The sequence below is a fragment of the Leuresthes tenuis genome, unplaced genomic scaffold (genome assembly GCF_036924035.1).
Source record: "Leuresthes tenuis unplaced genomic scaffold, fLeuTen1.0.hap1 SCAF_50, whole genome shotgun sequence".
Classification (NCBI taxonomy): domain Eukaryota; kingdom Metazoa; phylum Chordata; class Actinopteri; order Atheriniformes; family Atherinopsidae; genus Leuresthes; species Leuresthes tenuis.
In genome coordinates this window covers 259,696-274,383 of record NW_027325404.1, presented here as the reverse complement: position 1 = coordinate 274,383, position 14,688 = coordinate 259,696, and the positions used below count along the sequence as shown (strand labels likewise).

The 14,688-nt window shown below is 45.0% G+C and overlaps 2 non-coding genes across 2 annotated transcripts; both read right to left on the bottom strand.

Annotated features, from left to right (window-relative positions):
- Positions 1 to 9,466: 9,466 nt before the first annotated feature.
- Positions 9,467 to 9,657, bottom strand: LOC140285664 (U2 spliceosomal RNA). The gene has a single exon (XR_011910649.1). It is a non-coding gene; the product is annotated as a U2 spliceosomal RNA (small nuclear RNA).
- A 316-nt stretch (positions 9,658 to 9,973) lies between these two features.
- Positions 9,974 to 10,087, bottom strand: LOC140285704 (U5 spliceosomal RNA). Its single transcript, XR_011910684.1, has one exon. It is a non-coding gene; the product is annotated as a U5 spliceosomal RNA (small nuclear RNA).
- Positions 10,088 to 14,688: the final 4,601 nt, after the last annotated feature.

The following is a 14,688-nucleotide window of genomic DNA, read 5'->3' as shown; positions in this document are numbered from 1 at the left end:
CTGCAAAATACAATGTTGTTCTTTGTTGAAGTCGATCTAGACATTGATAAATATGAAGGAAAAAGCAGTTTTAACTTGGTTTGAGTGAATTAATTCATTTTATACATAAAATCCGAAATCGTGCAGAACTCATGAAAATAAGCTTATTCTCGGATTCCTAAAACTTTTGATTTGCTCTTTCTTTTATTGCAAAGTACAACGTTGTTTTTTGTTTAAATCTATCGAGACATTGATAAATATGAAGGTAAAAGCCGTTTTAACATAGTTTGAGTGAAGGAATTGATTTTATAGATAAAATCCCAAATCATGCAGAACTCCTCAAAAGGGGCGTATGGCTTAATCACAAGTGTGGCTCTTTCTCATTCAGGGTAGTATGAGGAAGTTTATGCTTGAAATATATTTAGAAATGGGTACATATGAAGGGCAAAGCAGTGTTAACTTAGTTTGCGTGAAGAAATTCATTTTATACATAAAATCCGAAATCGTGCAGAACTCATGAAAATAAGCTTATTCTCGGATTCCTGGATATTCACACCTTCTTGCAGCTGAACACCTCCTCTCCCGCTAATGATCATGTAAGGTTTGATATTCGAAAATTTTCTTTCATGTTTTAAAGAAATTATTAATGGACATTCACACCTACTTGCAGTCGAACAGCTCTGCTCCCGCTTTTGATTATGTTTGGTTAGATATTCGAACCTTTTCTTAACTGCTTTTTCACAAACTTTGGTCGGACGTTCACACCTTCTTGCAGCCGAACACCTACGTTTCCGGTTTTGATAGTGTATATTCGGGCATACGAACCTTTTCTTACCCGCTTTTTACAAACTTTAGTCGGACATTAACACCTTCTTGCAGCTTAACCACCTCCGCTCCCTTTTTTGATCATGTATGGTCTGGCAATACTACCTTTTCTTACCCATTTGTGAGTAATTATGGCTGGACATTCACACCTACTTGCAGCCGAACACCACCTCTCCCGCTTTTGATGATGTATGGACCGGCATTCTTACCTTTTCTAACACATTTTTCAGCAATTATGGTTGGAGATTCACACCTACTCACAGCCGAACACCTCCGCTCCCGCATTTGATGGTGTATATTCGGGCATACGAACCTGTTCTTACCCGCTTTTTAAAAACCATGGTCGGACTTTCACACCTACTAACAGCCGAACACCTCCGCTCCCGCATTTGATGGTGTATATTCGGGCATACGAACCTGTTCTTACCCGCTTTTTACAAAATATGGTCGGACTCTCACATCTTCTTGTAGCCGAACACATCCGCTCCCGCTATTGATTGTGTACAGTCGGGTATTTTAACCTTTTCTTACCCGCTTTTTACCAAGTATGGTCGGACATTCACACCTTCGTACAGCAGAACACCTACGCTCCCTCTTTTGATGGTGTATGTTTGGGCATTCAAACCTTTTCTTACCCGCTTTTTCCAAACTATGGTCGGCTATTCACAGCTTCCTCTCCACCATAGTTGTATGTTGGGATATTCACACCCACTTGCATCCGAAGACCTCCACCCCAAATTTTGTTGATATTTAGTCGGACATTCGCACCTTACCCGCTTTTGGCAAACTATGGCCTTCTTGCAGCCAAACACCTCTGATCTCGCTTTTGATGATGTAAGGTTGGGCATTCAGACCTTGCTTCACCGGCTTTTCACCAAATATAGTCGGACATTCACACCTTCTTGCAGCCGAACACTTCCGCTCCACCTTTTAGTGTTCTATCACACCTTTTTTTCACCGCATTTTATAGATTATGGTCGGAAATTTTCAACCACTCTCATCCGAAGACCTCTCCTCCCGCTTTTGTTAATATATTTGAACTTTAGTCGGACATTCAAACCTTCTTGCAGCTGAACCACCTCCGCTCCCTGTTTTGATCATATATGGTCTGGCAATACTACCTTTTCTTACCCGTTTGTGAGTAATTATGGCTGGACATTCACACCTACTTGCAGCCGAACACAACCTCTCTCGCTTTTGATGATGTATGGACCGGCATTCTTACCTTTTCTAACACATTTTTCAGCAATTATGGTTGGAGAATCACACCTACTCACAGCAGAACAACTCCGCTACCGCATTTGATGGTGTATAGTCGGGATTTCTCACCCTTTCTCATCAGCTTTTTGCAAATTATTCTCTGACATTCACACCTACTTGCAGTCGAACAGCTCTGCTCCCGCTTTTGATTATGTTTGGTTAGATATTCGAACCTTTTCTTAACTGCTTTTTCACAAACTTTGGTCGGACGTTCACACCTTCTTGTAGCCGAACACATGCACTCCTGCTTTTGATGATGTATGGTTGGGCATTCACACCTTTTTTTTGCCCATTTTTCAGGAATTATGGGTGGACATTCACACCTTGCAGCTGAACACCTCCTATCCCACTTATGATCATGTGCGGTTTGATTTTCGAAAAGTTTCTTTCATGTTTTCTAGCAATTATTGATGGACATGTAGACCTTCTTGCAGCTGAACACCTCCGCTCCCGCTTTTGATCATACATTGTCGGGCGTTCGCACCTTGTCTTACCCACTTTTTACAAACTTTAGTCGAACAGTCACACCTACTTGCAGCCGAACACAACCTCTCTCGCTTTTGATGATGTATGGACCGGCATTCTTACCTTTTCTAACACATTTTTCAGCAATTATGGTCGGAGATTCACACCTACTCACAGCCGAACAACTCCGCTCCCGCATTTGATGGTGTATAGTCGGGCATTCTCACCCTTTCTCATCAGCTTTTTGCAAATTATGATCTGACATTCACACGTACTTGCAGTCGAACAGCTCTGCTCCTGCTTTTGATTATGTTTGGTTGGATATTCGAACCTTTTCTTAACTGCTTTTTACAAACTTTGGTTGGACGTTCACACCTTCTTGTAGCCGAACACATGCACTCCTGCTTTTGATGATGTATGGTTGGGCATTCGCACCTTTTTTTTTTACCATTTTTTCAGGTATTATGGGTGGACATTCACACCTTCTTGCAGCTGAACACCTCCTCTCCCACTTATGATCATGTGTGGTTTGATTTTCGAAAATTTTCTTTCATGTTTTCTAGCAATTATTGATGGACATTTAGACCTTCTTGCAGCTGAACACCACCTCTCCCGATTTTGATGATGTATGGACCGGCATTTTTACCTTTTCTAACATATTTTTCAGCAATTATGGTTGGAGATTCACACCTACTCACAGCCGAACAACTCCGCTCCCGCATTTGATGATGTATAGTCGGGCATTCTCACCCTTTCTCATCAGCTTTTTGCAAATTATGATCTGACATTCACACCTACTTGCAGTCGAACAGCTCTGCTCCCGCTTTTGATTATGTTTGGTTGGATATTCGAACCTTTTCTTAACTTCTTTTTACATATTTTGGTTGGACGTTCACACCTTCTTGTAGCCGAACACATGCACTCCTGCTTTTGATGATGTATGGTTGGGCATTCACACCTTTTTTTTGCCCATTTTTCAGGAATTATGGGTGGACATTCACACCTTGCAGCTGAACACCTCCTATCCCACTTATGATCATGTGCGGTTTGATTTTCGAAAAGTTTCTTTCATGTTTTCTAGCAATTATTGATGGACATGTAGACCTTCTTGCAGCTGAACACCACCTCTCCCGATTTTGATGATGTATGGACCGGCATTTTTACCTTTTCTAACACATTTTTCAGCAATTATGGTTGGAGATTCACACCTACTCACAGCCAAACAACTCCGCTACCGCATTTGATGGTGTATAGTCGGGCATTCTCACCCTTTCTCATCAGCTTTTTGCAAATTATGATCTGACATTCACACCTACTTCCAGTCGAACAGCTCTGCTCCCGCTTTTGATTATGTTTGGTTAGATATTCGAACCTTTTCTTAACTGCTTTTTACAAACTTTGGTCGGACGTTCACAATATCTTGCAGCCGAACACCTCCGCTTCCGCTTTTGATGGTGTATATTCGGGCATACGAACCTTTTCTTACCCGCTTTTTACAAACCAAGGTCGGACTTTCACACCTTCTCTTAGCTGAACAACTCCGCTCCCTCTTTTGATTGTGTACAGTCGGGTAATTTAACCTTTTCTTACCCGCTTTTTACCATCTATGGTCGGACATTCACACCGTCTTACAGCGGAACACCTCCGCTCCCTCTTTTGATGATGTATGGTTAGGCATTCGCACCTTTTCTTACCCATTTTTCAGTAATTATGGGTAGACATTCACACCTTCTTGCAGCTGAACACCTCCTCTCCCGCTTATGATCATGTGCAGTTTGATATTCGAAAATTTTCTTTCATGTTTTCTAGCAATTATTGATGGACATTCAGACCGTCTTGCAGCTGAACACCTCCGCTCCCACTTTTGATGGTGTATAGTCGGGCTTTCGAGCCTTTTCTTCCCCGGTTTTTACAAATTATGGTTGGACATTCAGACCTTCTTGCAGCCGAAAACCTCCACTCCCTCTTTTGATCATACATTGTCGGGCATTCGCACCCTTTCTTACCCGCTTTTTACAAACCATGGTCGGACTTTCACACCTTTTAGTAGCCGAACAACTCCGCTCCCGCTATTGAGTGTGTACAGTCGGGTATTTTAACCTTTTCTTACCCGCTTTTTACCAACTATGGTTGGACATTCACACCTTACAGCAGAACACCTCCGCTCCCTGTTTTGATTATGTATGGTTTGACATTCGCACCTTCTCTCACCCGCCTTTTACTATGGTCGGCCATTCACAGCTTCCTCTCCACCATACTTGTATGGTGGGATATTCACACCCACCTGCATCCGAAGACCTCCGCCCCCACTTTTGTTGATATTTAGTCGGTCATTCGCACCTTACCCGCTTTTGGCAAACTATGGCCTTCTTGCAGCCAAACACCTCTGATCTCGCTTTTGATGATGTAAGGTTGGGCATTCAGACCTTGCTTCACCTGCTTTTCACCAAATATAGTCGGACATTCACACCCACTTGCATCCGAAGACCTCCGCCCCAAATTTTTTTGATATTTAGTCGGACATTCGCACCTTACCCGCTTTTGGCAAACTATGGCTTTCTTGCAGCCAAACCCCTCTGATCTCGCTTTTGATGATGTAAGGTTGGGCATTCAGACCTTGCTTCACCTGCTTTTCACCAAATATAGTCGGACATTCACACCTTCTTGCAGCCGAACACTTCCGCTCCACCTTTTAGTGTTCTATCACACCTTTTTTTCGCCGCATTTTATACATTATGGTTGGAAATTTTCAACCACTCTCATCCGAAGACCTCTCCTCCCGCTTTTGTTAATATATTTGAACTTTAGTCGGACATTCAAACCTTCTTACAGCTGAACCACCTCCGCTCCCTGTTTTGATCATATATGGTCTGGCAATACTACCTTTTCTTACCCGTTTGTGAGTAATTATGGCTGGACATTCACACCTACTTTCAGCCGAACACAACCTCTCTCGCTTTTGATGATGTATGGACCGGCATTCTTACCTTTTCTAACACATTTTTCAGCAATTATGGTCGGAGATTCACACCTACTCACAGCCGAACAACTCCGCTCCCGCATTTGATGGTGTATAGTCGGGCATTCTCACCCTTTCTCATCAGCTTTTTGCAAATTATGATCTGACATTCACACCTACTTGCAGTCGAACAGCTCTGCTCCCGCTTTGATTATGTATGGTTGGATATTCGAACCTTTTCTTAACTGCTTTTTACAAACTTTGGTTGGACGTTCACACCTTCTTGTAGCCGAACACATGCACTCCTGCTTTTGATGATGTATGGTTGGGCATTCACACCTTTTTTTTACCCATTTTTCAGGTATTATGGGTGGACATTCACACCTTCTTGCAGCTGAACACCTCCTCTCCCACTTATGATCATGTGTGGTTTGATTTTCGAAAATTTTCTTTCATGTTTTCTAGCAATTATTGATGGACATTTAGACCTTCTTGCAGCTGAACACAACCTCTCCCGATTTTGATTATGTATGGACCGGCATTTTTACCTTTTCTAACACATTTTTCAGCAATTATGGTTGGAGATTCACACCTACTCACAGCCGAACAACTCCGCTACCGCATTTGATGGTGTATAGTCGGGCATTCTCACCCTTTCTCATCAGCTTTTTGCAAATTATGATCTGACATTCACACCTACTTGCAGTCAAACAGCTCTGCTCCTGCTTTTGATTATGTATGGTTGGATATTCTAACCTTTTCTTAACTGCTTTTTACAAACTTTGGTTGGACGTTCACACCTTCTTGTAGCCGAACACATGCACTCCTGCTTTTGATGATGTATGGTTGGGCATTCGCACCTTTTTTTTACCCATTTTTCAGGTATTATGGGTGGACATTCACACCTTCTTGCAGCTGAACACCTCCTCTCCCACTTATGATCATGTGTGGTTTGATTTTCGAAAATTTTCTTTCATGTTTTCTAGCAATTATTGATGGACATTTAGACCGTCTTACAGCGGAACACCTCCTCTCCCGCTTATGATCATGTACGGTTTGATATTCGAAAATTTACTTTCTTGTTTTAAAGCAATTATTGATGGACATTCAAACCTTCTTTGGTGTATAGTCGGGCTTTCGAGCCTTTTCTTCCCGGTTTTTACAAACCATGGTCGGACTTTCACACCTTCTTGTAGCCGAACAACTGCGCTCCTGCTATTGATTGTGTACAGTCGGGTATTTTAACCTTTTCTTACCCGCTTTTTACCAACTATGGTCGGACATTCACACCGTCTTACAGCGGAACACCTCTGCTCCCGCTTTTGATGGTGTATAGTCGGGCATTCGAACCTTTTCTTACCCGCTTTTTACAAACTATGGTGGGACATTCAAACCTTCTTGTATCCGAAAACCTCCGCTCCCTCTTTTGATGGTGTATGTTCGGGTATTCAAACCTTTTCTTACCCGCTTTTTCCAAACTATGGTCGGCTATTCACAGCTTTCTCTCCACCATACTTGTATGGTTGGATATTCACACCCACTTGCATCCGAAGACCTCTGCCCCAAATTTTTTTGATATTTAGTCGGACATTCGCACCTTACCCGCTTTTGGCAAACTATGGCCTTCTTGCAGCCAAACACCTCTGATCTCGCATTTGATGATGTAAGGTTTGGCATTCAGACCTTGCTTCACCTGCTTTTCACCAAATATAGTCGGACATTCACACCTTCTTGCAGCCGAACACTTCCGCTCCACCTTTTAGTGTTCTATCACACCTTTTTTTCACCGCATTTTATACATTATGGTCGGAAATTTTGACATCTGCCTTACATGTAACAGATTAGCGGTTTAGCAGTTTTAATTTAGTTTGAGTGAAGGAATTCATTTTATAGCAAAATCCGAAATCGTGAAGAACTCATGAAAGTAAGCTTATTCTCGGATTCCTGAAACTTTAGATTTGCTATTTCTTTTACTGCAAAGTACAACGTTGTTTTTTTTGTTTAAATCTTTCAAGACATGGTAAATATGATTTTTATATATATAATAAATATATTTATTTCTGTTTACAATATATGACATGTAATAGAACTGAACCGGACCGGGGGACAAGGAAAGAAGAAGAAGAAGAAGAGGAAAGAAGAGAAAAACAGAACATACATCGCATACAACACAGCTGTGGATATAGATGACCTGAGACGACATGATAATACATCAACTGCTTAGCGACCATGCTACTGGACTAATGAATGTGGTTGTGTGTGTATGAGAACATGCAACACCCATGGCACAGGACCTACATGATAACCGTGCTTAGTTATGAGTGTATAAGCGTACAGGGCCACAATCCACAGCCCCCCCAAGCAATCAGAAGCAGGCAGAGAAGGCCACAAGACCCAGGCCACCAGCAGCCCCCACAGAGCACAGAACCCAGGAAGCCCACCGCAGGGGCAACCACGCATCCACCCAGAAGACTGCAGAGGAAGCCCCCGGAAAGAGCCCCCATAAGCATAGGGCAGAGGCCTTCCGGGAGCCAGGGGCAACAGCCCACCGACGTCGCCAGGCCCCAGCCGCCCAGACATGGGCCGTGTACTGGATCCGGGCCCCAGGAGCCCGAGCGCCCCCAAACCCCCCGGCAGAGGCCCCACCCAATACCCAGGAGGGCCAAGCGCCCCAGACAGCCACACAGTGGGTCAGTGCCTGCCCCAGCACCCCTGGCCAAGTGCCCTGGGAGTCAAGACGTGCCCACAGGTGGGTGAAGTCGCGAGCAGCGGAGAGAGGCCACGCCGCCCCCCCCATCGGGAGAAGCACAGGCAGGCCAGGCGACAGCAAGTCCAAGATCCAGGCCCAATCATTACCACACACACTTTCATGTCCCATACATCCACACGTCCTCCCTCCCTCGACTCCGCTGGGGTGTAGTGCAGCGGGCACACCAGGGGGCCAGCAGCCCCCCAGCCACCACAGACCCCAAACCAGCAGAACAATTAATTAATCCTCCTGGCCCCTCCCGCCCCGAGCAGCAACCAGGAAGCAGGGGTGTGCGAAGAAGACCCCTCCCCTCACCCTTCTGGCTCTTCAATATTTTCTAATAGTGAGCAATTAAAATTGAGGGGCAGCCAAACTTGTAGAACTGGGAGCGTGGCCCTCTGGGCAGCCTACATACCCAAAGAGCCCCGCCCACCAGATGCCACTCAGTGTAACCACCCCCCAAGACCTAATGTGTGTGTGTGAGTGTGTTTGATAAGTAGTAATGTCTAAGGTGTAATTAAAACAGGGGTGGGAACTGCAGAGGGCAACTACTGCAGAGTCCACTACACCCCACCGAACACACACGCCCCCAAAACCCTTCATGTGTGAGTGTGTGCTGTGTACAGGAGCCAGAAGGGAGAGGGGTATGGGGATATACACTGGGGGCAGCCAGGGACTGGCTGCAATAGGCATCCCCGCTACCAGGGAGCCAACACAGGACAGGAGGGCCTGATGTCCACCAGGCTCGGGGCCTGCAGCGACCATATTCTGGGAGCTACTGTACCCCCAGAAGGTACCCATCCCGCCCCACCCCACTCAACCCAACCCCACTCCGGAGGACCTCTACAAAAAACAAACAAACAACAACAAAAAACAAACAAACAAACCACCCGGTCACACCAGTCGCAGCAGCCCGGGCCTGAGACCCACCATCACCCAGGCCCCCCCAGGCCCCCCCTCAACAGGTGCGCTCTTGTGAAAAAGCAAACAGCGGCAGCAACAAAAACACAACGGGAACACCGTATTGAGGCTTTGTTCTGACCGCTCATTTGGTATGGCGTTTCTTTCAAGCAATTCTCCCGGTTAGCCCGCACTCGGCTCGCTCCCAGAGCCGTGTTAAAGTCTACTTCGCATTCACTCTCTTTTCTCCGCAGACTAAAAGAAAGTTTCATCTTGGGCTCCCTGAAACTTGCATCCTGCACCGCTGTTTGCTTTTTCACAAGAGTAGAGAAGAGCGCACCGTTCCCAGCGGCACTGCAGTACGGGGTCAATGCTTGGAGTGAACGGAGCAAGCTAATTTTTCAACTCCTATTGCTAAAAATCCATTTAATATGTAGTCCTCGTATAGAGGACATATCAGATATTAAACTGATAAGAACAGATACTACACTTGATCTTAGCCAAAAGGCCGAGAAGCGACAACTGTCCACTGGTTCACGTCCGAGGGCCCTTCCTGGCACAATGCGCACTTGTCCGCTAACACCCCTGTTCTTTTTATGGCCATAGGTGGCCAGAGTGTCACTTTGCACCTCCGCCCACCTGCTGCACTGAGCACTCTTCAGCCCTTTTAAATGGTATAACTTTGCACTCCCGCACGCTCCAGCAAGCACCATTCAAGCAACAACTTTGCACTCCAGCTTCGAACATCGGCACAGTCGCAACAAGTAAGGCGACTCTACTCAGAGAAGTCACTCTGCACAGTAACAAGATTTCTTTTGCACAGACAGAAAGGGCTTCACCCGCAAAGGTAAAGCCTGCCAAAAATAGAAACAACTCATTAGTGCTGCTCTCCACAGATGTCTTTAGTAAAAGGCGAAAGACTTGTACGTTATGAAGAGAAACCAGAGTACGATTATCCGTCACTGCGGGAGCAGGGCATCAGGCTAGTTGGCATAGCCACCTTCCCCATGGTGAGCTTTGCTTGGTTGAGACGCTTGCCCCCCCCCACCCCCCCCCCCCCCACCCCCCCCCCCCCACCCCCTTGCTCCTCGGCTGACCAAGTAGGAACAATCGGGCCCTATTCGATGGCTGCCTTGTCTTTTACTCTGTGCAAAAGACAAGGCAGCAACAAAAACACCACGGGAAAACCGTATTGAGGCTTTGTTCTGACCGCTCATTCGGTGTCGCGTTTCTTTCAAGCAATTCTCCCGGTTAGCCCACACTCGGCTCGCTCCCAGAGCCGTGTTAAAGTCTACTTCGCATTCACTCTCTTTTCTCAGCAGACTCTTGGGATTTTATCTATAAAATGAATTCCTTCACTCAAACTATGTTAAAACTGCTTTGTCCTTCATATTTACCATGTCTAGAAAGATTTAAACAAAAAAAAACAACGTTGTACTTTGCAGTAAAAGAAAGAGCAAATCTAAAGTTTCAGGAATCCGAGAATAAGCTTACTTTCATGAGTTCTTCACGATTCCGGATTTTGCTATAAAATGAATTCCTTCACTCAAACTAAATTAAAACTGCTAAACCGCTAATCTGTTACATGTAAGGCAGATGTCAAATTCACCGAAATAGGATCTAAGGGTATTCGGCCAATCGAGCTGTAGCAGCTTTGGTAAAAGAGTATAAGTTGAAGAGTTTGTGAATAAAGGTGTGCGCACACATAGTGAGCTGTAGGAAAATAGGCAGGGAGCAATGCCGGCTGGGGTATATGTTCTTGTATGTTGTCTGACTGTTTGATTTGAATGTGTTGTGTAAGTGTCCTGTTGAATGTTACATGTTTGGGCTTTGACACTTCACTGTGGTTGTTAACTGTGTGGTGTGTCCTGAAATGTTATAGGTTTGGGCTGTGTGACATGCTTAATGCTTGTCAGTAGCTACCCACTTATTCATATATAGCAACTGACAACATAAGAAGTCTGGACATACTTTGATAGTAGTTGTAGAAGTATCCTTATTGATAATAGATAAACTAATTCATAGTGATAGAACAGTAGATGAACAGGTGCCTGCACAGGTCTCACGAAAATAAAATGGGTGTATGATTGCTGACGGCAGAGCAATACTGCCAAACTTATGAGTTCTTGTGGCAAACTTGATTCAGTGTCTTGACGTGTATACGCTGTTTCGCTGACTTGATTGTCACAAGAAACAAAGTGTGTTTGATAAGATCCGACCATTTTATTACGGGAGGATCAGTATGTATGGATTCTGATGTGACTGATAAACCCATTCGTATCGTAAGCATAATCTAATACGTGAGACAACGCCCTGGCACACAATCAAAAAAAAAAGAGAGAGCGGTTTTGTGTCCCCACAGTCCATAATGTAGAAAAGAGAGAAAAAAAGCCTTTCTGATTTGGTGTGTGTAATCACAGTGCAGAGTGTAGAGAAAAGAGAGAAAAGAAAGCCGTTTTGGTGTCACGGGTGTTGTGACTTACACACACACATTTCTGAATTGAGAAAGGAAATTATTTTAGAGGAAGCACTAGAGTTTAGATCCCACATTTGTTGATAGGCATTCATTTATTTCTTCACTTCTGATGAAGTTTCAACAATAAACAACAAACTTTGTATTATGAGAAAGAACCAGACTCATTCTTCAGGAATCCGAAAATAAGCTCTATTTTACGAGTTATGCACGAATTCGGATTCTCCAATAAAACGAATTCCTTAACTCTAACCAAGTTAAGACTGCTTTGTCCTTCATATTTATTCATGTCTAATCAAGTTTCAACGATAAACAACGTTGTACTTTGTAGAATGAGAAAGAACTTCTTCAGCAATAAGCATCTCTCGACATATGACGAAATACAGATTTTGCTATAAAATTAATTCCTTCTATCAGCCTGACTTAAAACTGTTTGTCCTCCTTATTTATCCACTTCAAATCAAGTTTCAACAATTAAAAAAATTTTGTAGTTTGAGACAAAACAACTTCATCTTAAGCAATCAGTAGGGTAAGAAAGGGTAAGAAAAGGTGCAAATGCCAACCATCCATCCATCCATCCATCATCTGCCGCTTATCCGGGGGTCGGGTCGCGGGGGCAGCAGCTTGAGCAGAGAAACCCAGACGTCTCTGTCCCCGGCCACTTCCTCCAGCTCTTCCGGGGGGACCCCGAGGCGTTCCCAGGCCAGCCGAGAGACATAGTCTCTCCAGCGTGTCCTGGGTCTTCCCCGGGGTCTCCTCCCAGTGGGACGTGCCCGGAACACCTCCCCAGGGAGGCGCCCAGGGGGCATCCTAACCAGATGCCCGAGCCACCTCATCTGACTCCTCTCAATGCGGAGGAGCAGCGGTTCTACTCCGAGCCCCTCCCGGATGACTGAGCTTCTCACCCTATCTCTAAGGGAGAGCCCAGACACCCTGCGGAGGAAACCCATTTCGGCCGCTTGTATTCGCGATCTTGTTCTTTCGGTCACTACCCACAACTCGTGACCATAGGTGAGGATGGGAACGTAGATTGACCAGTAAGTAGAGAGCTTCGCCTTCTGGCTCAGCTCCCTCTTCACAACGACGGGTCGGTGCAGAGCCCGCAACACTGCAGACGCCGCACCGATCCGCCCGTCAATCTCCCGCTCCATTCGTCCCTCACTCGTGAACAAGACCCCGAGATACTTGAACTCCTCCACTTGGGGAAGGATCTCATTCCCGACCCGGAGAGAGCATTCCACCCTTTTCCGGCTGAGAACCATAGTCTCGGATCTGGAGGTGCTGATTCTCATCCCAGCCGCTTCACACTCGGCTGCGAATCGCTCCAGTGAGAGCTGAAGGTCACGGCCTGACGACGCTAACAGAACCACATCATCTGCAAAAATGCCAACCATACATCACTAAAAGGTGGAGCGGAAGTATTCGGCTGCAAGTAGGTGCGAATGCCTGACAATGTATGATTAAAAGAGGGAGCGGAGGTTTTCGGCTGCAAGGTCTGAATGTCCAACCATAATTTGTAAAAACTGGGGAAGAAAAGGCTCGAAAGCCCGACTATACACCATCAAAAGCGGGAGCGGAGGTGTTCGGCTGCAAGTAGGTGTGAATGTTCGACCATAATTTGTAAAAAGCGGGTAAGAAAAGGTTTGAATGCCCGACTATATATTAACCAAAGCAGGAGGAGAGGTCTTCGGATACGAGTGGGTGAGAATTTACAACCATAATCTATAAAATGCGGTGAAAAAAAAGGTGTGAATACCCCATAGAACACTAAAAGGTAGAGCGGAAGTGTTCGGCTGCAAGAAGGTGTGAATGTCTGACCATAGTTTGTAAAAAGCGGGTAAGAAAAGGTTCGAATGCCCGAACATACACCATCAAAGGAGGGAGCGGAGGTGTTCCGCTGTAAGAAGGTGTGAATGTCCGACCATAGTTGGCAAAAAGCAGGTAAGAAAAGGTTAAAATACCCGATTGTACACAATCAATAGCGGGAGCAGAGTTGTTCCACTACTAAAAGGTGTGAAAGTCCGACCATGGTTTGTAAAAAGCGGGTAAGAAAAGGTGTGAATGCCCGACAATGTATGATCAAAAGAGGGAGAGGAGGTTTTCGGCTGAAACAAGGTCTGAATGTCCATCCATATTTTGTAAAAATCTGGGAAGAAAAGGCTCGAAAGCCCGACTATACACCTTCAACAGCTGGAGCGGAGGTGTTCAGCTGCAAGAAGGTCTGAATGTCCATCAATAATTGCTAGAAAACATGGAAGAGAATTTTCAAATATCAAACCGCACATGATCATAAGCGGGAGAGGAGGTGTTCAAATGCAAGAAGGTGTGAATGTCCACCCATAATTACTGCAAAATGGGTAAGAAAAGGTACGAATGCCCAACCATACATGATCCTAACAGGGAGCGGAGGTGTTTGGCTGCGACAAGGTGTGTATGTACACCCATAATTAATGAAAAGCGGGCAACAAGTAGGTTTGAATACCCATCATCAAAAGTAGGAGTGGATGTGTTCGGCTACAAGAAGGTTTGAATGTCTGACCATAGTTTGTAAAAAGCGGGTAAGAAAAGGTTCGAATGCCCGAACATACACCATCAAAGGAGGGAGCGGAGGTGTTCCGCTGTAAGAAGGTGTGAATGTCCAACCATAATTGGCAAAAAGCAGGTAAGAAAAGGTTAAAATACCCTATTGTACACAATCAATAGCGGGAGCAGAGTTGTTCCGCTACTAAAAGGTGTGAAAGTCCGACCATGAATTGTAAAAAGCGGGTAAGAAAAGGTGCGAATGCCCGACAATGTATGATCAAAAAAGGGAGCGGAGGTTTTCGGCTGAAAGAAGGTCTGAATGTCCATCCATAATTTGTAAAAATCGGGGAAGAAAAGGCTCGAAAGCCCGACTATACACCATCAACAGCTGGAGCGGAGGTGTTCAGCTGCAAGAAGGTCTGAATGTCCATCAATAATTGCTAGAAAACATGGAAGAGAATTTTCGAATATCAAACCGCACATGATCATAAGCGGGAGAGGAGGTGTTAAAATGCAAAAAGGTGTGAATATCCACCCATCATTACTGCAAAATGG